The sequence below is a fragment of the Calliphora vicina genome, chromosome 3 (genome assembly GCF_958450345.1).
Source record: "Calliphora vicina chromosome 3, idCalVici1.1, whole genome shotgun sequence".
In the NCBI taxonomy this organism is placed as follows: domain Eukaryota; kingdom Metazoa; phylum Arthropoda; class Insecta; order Diptera; family Calliphoridae; genus Calliphora; species Calliphora vicina.
The window spans coordinates 60521129-60527887 of NC_088782.1; positions in this window are offsets into that span (position 1 = coordinate 60521129).

Sequence of the window (6759 nt, forward strand, 5' to 3'; positions counted from 1 at the left end):
TCGGTTTTAAAAAATTAAAAACCGATCGGTTTCGGTTTTGTGATAATTTATTAAATCTTAAGTATTATAGAAACAAAATTAGTTGATAATATAGGAAATGATATACAAATCTAAAATTCAAACTTGATAATCAATGGTACTATTTCCTTATTGCAATGGTACTTTTTGAATATTTTATAATAATAAACCTAAAAATTTAAAATTAGGAACACATTTTGCATTTTCTATAATAATGGACCCAGAAATATGAAATTAGACATTTACAATTAGATTCACAAAGTGAGACTTGATAGTACTATTTCTTTCTTCTAATTGGGGTGGCGAAGCGCACCGGGTCAGCTAGTTTATAAATAAAAATATAATTTCAATTCGAAAAATTTGTCTATGGAAAAATTCAATAAAAAACATTTTTTGTCATATTTTTCTATAAAGTATTCCATGAATTTTTAATTGTCAAAAGTTATAAATATTTTTGAAAAATAGACAAATAGCTTGAACGAAATTATATTATATCGCAACCAAGGCGAATTTACTGTACAGGTGGCGTTGATATTACAACAAGTACAACATAGCAAAAACAACATTATGTTTTATTGTTGTTTCAGGGGCAAATGTGTCAAAAAAAACAAAACAAAAATTTGTGAAAAAAAAACAAAAATAATCAATTTAATAAAAAAAAATTAAGTAAAAATAGTAATAAAGCCAATAAAAATAACGTAAATTTTACACCAACGCTAATTAATATTAAGAAGACATTACCAAAGTTTAAATTTATTTGCTAGTGATCAGCAATTGTCCAGAGAAAACATCGAAAAATACTAAAACAAATAAAAGAAACTGATAAAATACGGGTGCCTCCTGGAAGCTCGGTTAATGGTGGCACAGTTTGCGGTGAAAATGGTAGCGCTAATGCTCCAAATGTATTCACGTGGCATAAATTGTTATTTCCAAGATCAAAACACTAATTTTAAAAGATCTTATAAACTTTTTTTGAAGCTAAAAAGGTAAACAAAACAATTTAAGGCATAAAATAAATTTGTTTTGTAAACAATTTATGACAAGTTTGCCCCCAAGGCGAAGAAAAAAAAAGTAAATCAGCTGTGCTGTTAACGCCACCTGTACAGTAAATTCGCCTTGATCGCAACATAACATTTTTAATTCTATGTATAAATTTCAAAATAATCAAAAAAAACCTCCTGTAAAATTTGTGTTTTGTCGCTTACGATAATTAGGCGCTAAGGGCTCGATATATTGCGTTTCAATCGGGGCTCAGTAGTTTCGGAGTTATAATAACAAATTGAAGTAAAAAATATATTTTTTACGTGAAAATAGCTAATTTTTTTGTTTTAAAAAAATCATGAAAAATAGAAAACGGCAGAAATTGCACAGATTTATTGCTTTATCGCAAAGCCACATGTAATTGGAACAAAATGAGATATCGCTCATATATGGATTATTTTTATTATTCGCTTATTTTCAGAAAATTGTATGTGCGTACAAGCGTGCACTTTGAGTGTAAATTTCAGCAAAATATCCAAAATTTTGAACCAATATTTTAATACTTTCAGACTGTATAATAATGTTCTCGAGGAAAGATTATTATTTAAACGAAGGAGAAAAAAGCCTTGTCTCAACAGATTGCCACTCTAAACATCAATGCTAATATACATTTAATATTATCAGTAAACACAGAATTAGTTATTTAATTGGCATTCTAAACAAATGTTCATATATTCAAATATTAAATAATACCAAAATTTTCATTCACGAAAATTTAATTGACCCATACTGAGTACGTAGCTAGCTGCTAGCTACACATATAGTACATACAAATTCTGATCGTAACTGTTACAAAATCATCTATTTCATTTCTATTTCTAAACAAATAATTGCAATACTCACTATATTAAAAATTCAAACATGTTTCCCCAAATCATGTACAAAACTTAAACTCAATACTCTCAGTATTGAAATGTTTTTCTCCAAAAAACAACAACAACCGCCACCACCACCAGTAAGAAATAAACTCTCAAGAAAACTTTATACAAACCAACAAACAAACCAGACATTTTCCGGCAAGAAGAAAACTTATAAATTTTCCTCAGTTGACTCTCGGGAGATCTGGTAGACAGATCACTTGTACGATTTGTGCGGAAAATCTTTTAATTTTGTAAAGAACAAACGAAAAAATAGAGCATTGAACTCTATTTATTTTAAGTGTTTATTCTTGTAAAGAAAATGTTTCAAATATTTCATTTTGTAGACAAATTAAGAAAAATATAAAAGAAAATACGGACTGCAACACAAAAAAAAGTAATTAATGGTTTAAATATAGAAAACAACAAATGTTTTAATTAAACGCTTCATAAATAATACTTATTAAGAAACAAATTATCTTAAAAAAAAAAAACAAATTCAAAGTATTTTTTTTTTTAATAATAAAATAAAACCTCAATTACGCGTGTGTTTTGTGGGCAAATAAAAATATAGAATCTGACAAAATAAATCATTTATTTATAATTAAAATCAAACAAAAAAAAAAACATAAAAACCGAAAGAAATTAAGAACAAAAAACAACTTTAAACAAAATTTAGTTCAATGTTTTAAATTATGTTCTTTCAGTTTTTTGTTTTATTTTAGTTTAGTGTTGAGTGTGTGTTCCGAAAATAATATACAAAAATACATATTAAAAATAAAACAAAAACAATACTGTTTAGTTTTGGTTTGTGTTTTTTTCTGATATTTTCAAAATTTGTTTGGAAAAACTTGTACCCTACATCGTTGTCAATATTTAGTTAGGTCTCTTAAATTTTTGTTGTAAAATTAAAAAAAATAATCCATTAATCGAAAAGAAGTACATAATCACTTTGTGCTGCGAACTTGATCGTACCGATACCATAACAATGGAAGTGAACAAATTCTTCATTTAGCAAACATTTAATTCATTGAGTTAGAGTCACTGAGTGGTAATGGCAGCTGGAGAAATTGATCCATTTCAGTAGGTCAAATCAAAAGGTGGCAACTGTTAAAAGTGTGGAGAACAATTGGTTGAGAATCATAAAGGGGTGCCCCGATAGACCAGTCGATAGCTTGCTGAGGGTTGCGGGTTCGATTCCCGTCAGAGACTCTGGGTGTAGCTGCAGACAAGCAAAACGCTTCGCAGTTTGTTTTTGTTAAAAAAAAATACACCAACAAAATTTTAAGTGTGTCAAAGTTCTTGTAGTGCTCCTGAGTAATTGCCTATCACTATTATAGCACTATATTACAGTGATCAGCATCAATACAACATAAAACTTTGATTATAATAACATGTCATGAACTTTATTTCTCTGTTGTAATCCGAGCAGCTGTTGATTGTGATTTTTGATATTTTATATAAACTTCGTTGACGTTCGTGTTGTTTACATGTAAATAACCAATCATATGCTGCCCATGGTTGCTATGAGTGCCGACCACTGCTCTATTGCATCTATAAGCATTAAAGGAATTTGAGAGGTCCTTTTAAAACAATATATGCTGAGCAAATTCTTTAGGAAATGGGTAGATATTGGGATTAGAGTATCCAAAACCGAAAACCGGTCAACCGGTTTTTTCATCTTTTTAAACTCCACCGGTTTCGGTTTTTTTAACTTCTCGGTTTTTTGACAAACCGGGTTTTGTAAGACGTTTAAGCGTTTTTAATGAAGTATATATTTTCTAAAGCTCATTCAAACATATTTATGAAAAACTTTGATACGATTTTTAAAAATATTGATTTATTTTATAGAAAATTATAGCATTTGACAATATTTCTTAAAATATATAAAATACTTGCATAAAGATAGAGCCTTAAGAATTCAAAAATGCAAAATTTCCGAAGATTTAGTACACAATTCTTAACACATTTCCTATTCTCGTCTACAAATAAAAATAAATTTAAGGAGTACTTTTTCATATTAAATAAAAATTTAATATAAACCGGTTAACCGGTTTTTTTGAAGTCAAAAACCGAAACCGTTTAACCGGCTTTTTTAAAAGAAAATAATCAAAACCGGTTTTTTCAAAAAGACACCTTTTCGGTTAAACCGGAAACCGGTTTTTAAAATTTGCCGGTTTTTTGGACACTCTAATTGGGATGATGAAGGTGGCGTGAAGGGAATGTTTTATTACCTCTAGGAACCGACAAACCGGTTTTTTAAAAAGTCCGTGGTTTATAAACACGTATGTAACCATTCGATTACAACCCTAAAGGTATATTTGGAGCCAGTGTCGTGCGAAAATCTCCATATTTTCCATCAGCATAACATCGTTTGAAATTGATCTATATCCGATTACAGTCGTATTATATTTTATGGACTCAGGCACAAATCCAGGTCTTTTTCTTTTTTTCCTTTTATATATTAAAACTTTTCGGTTTCCTTTTTCTCCTGGATCCGACCTTCTCACCTTCGTGAGAAGGGTATATATAAGTTTGTAATTTCCACAATATAATTTTCCGGAGTGGATTAGGCCATGTCCGTCTGTCTGTTGAAATCAATTTTCTGAAGATCTTCGGGATCAAAATCTTCAATAATTCTGTCAGACATGCTTTCGAGAAGTTTTCTATTCAAAATCAGCAAAATCGGTCCACAAATGCCCGAGATATGAGAAAAAACCCAGGACAACCTGGATTTTTGAGCTATATCTGAATTATTATGTCATTAATACATACAATATGGATATCTAATGATAGATATTTCAAAGACCTTTGCAACGACGTATATAAGACCATAGTAAGTTGGACCTACAATGGGTCAAAATCGGAAAAAAATATTTTTTAAAAGACAAACAATTTTTTTTGAAATTAAAAAAAATTAAAAAAATAATTCGAAAAATGTCATGATGTCTGAGTTATGCCTATGATAACCCCTTGCTTCTAAACTCTTCTTCCAGCGATCTTCGACAGGTTATTCTTGGACGATCACGTTTCCGATGCCCCTGGGGACTCTACTGTAAACATGATTTGACTATATCCGTGTTGTCCTCTCTTAGGGAATGATCAATCCGCTGCCATTTTGTTCGACGGATTTATATTGGCATTGAGTTGCAACTTTGGATCTTGGTAACTTACACCCTGTGGCCAGAATATTTTTAGGATACGCCTTAAAAATTTGTTCACAAATACTTACGGTCTCTTGTAGATTGAGTTTGCAATCTTACAGGCTTCACTTCCGTTAAACCAAGTCCGATTTTACGCTTGTATTCAATATTCGGATTTTTTGTTTTTTGGATATATGTGGAAGACTGCAAATTCTGCAAAGAGAAGCGGGCTTTATTGATAAGGCTTTTAACATCACATTAATTATCACACTACCTAGATAACTTAAGTCAGTGTTTTGCTCAATGTTATCACCAGTTATTTGAGTGTTGTTGTTGGTCGAAATTCGCATAAATTTTGTCTTACGTAAGTTGATCTTTAACCCAACTTTGAGGCCATTTTCATATAATTTGTTCATCTTATCCTGGATGCCAACAAATGTATGCGACATTAAACACAGATCACCAGCAAGTCAAAGTCATGTAGGCATTTAATTTTTATTTTAAGAAACACAAACTATGAAGCCTTTTGGTTTGTCTGCAGATACGCCCAGAGTCTTTGGCGGGAATCGAACTCGCAACCCTCAGATTTATGCTACGGCACACTATTGCCTAGACTATCGAGGCACCACTATAATTAAGATTCCCTTGGATGCCATCCGAAGTTTCAGTGTTTGTCTTCGACATTGCCAGATCCAGTACTAGGAAAAATAGTTTTGGCGATCGAACAAAACCTTGTCTTACTCCTCAGTGAATATATAAACTATCACTATCCACACACTTGAAACGGGCTTTACATTCTGGAATTCCCACATTACTAAGACAATTCTAGATAGCTTCTCTGTTTATTGCGTCGAGAATGCACGTTCAAAATCGACAAAAATTATAAACAGTAGTGAGTTCCATTCTATTGGTTGTTCCACGATTATTCTCAAAGAGTTGATAATCGTGGCAAGTAGGCAAGCTTCAACAACAGATGATATACGATCCAGAATAATAAAGGGAATTATTTTCTGGATTGAGTTTGGACTAATATAAAACCTAGTGAATTTGAATTTATCTTAACAAATAGTGTTTTTTAAAGACCGATAAAACTTGAAGTTATATTGTGGATTGTAAAGTAAATTTGGAGAATTTGGTAGCGTTGTCAAGGGTCAATCTATTCATAATTAATTGCGAGAGTATACTGATCATAAATGTCAAAAAGTTCTATCGGGCTTAAAAAACTCCCTTTATATTTAGGTCTTCTGATTATCAGTCAAGCGTAAGAACTGTACAAGAAATATATTAAGCATGATGAATCATTGATTCTTGTGAGATCAGCAGCGCCCAACATTTGGAAGTTTCTTATAAATCGGATTATCTGAATGATATTATTTCGCAGAACATTGAAATACAATACCAATATAACGTACATACTCGTCGACTTTTGGAAAACATTTTAAATAATAATAAAGAAACGAAAAAGTCCTAGAAATGGAAAACTATGAAAATTGCTTTAAAAAAATAAAGAAACTAGCGCAAATAATGAAGATATGTAAGAAGGGTACTACTAGGTCGACTTGGCTCTATTATAATAATAACCAATGGCGCCTTAAAATAAATATTGTTTTACTTGTGTACCAACAAAATAAATAAATAAATATTATTTATTGACGAAATATCATGTACTATACATACAATGATGGAAGCAGCAGTTTGTT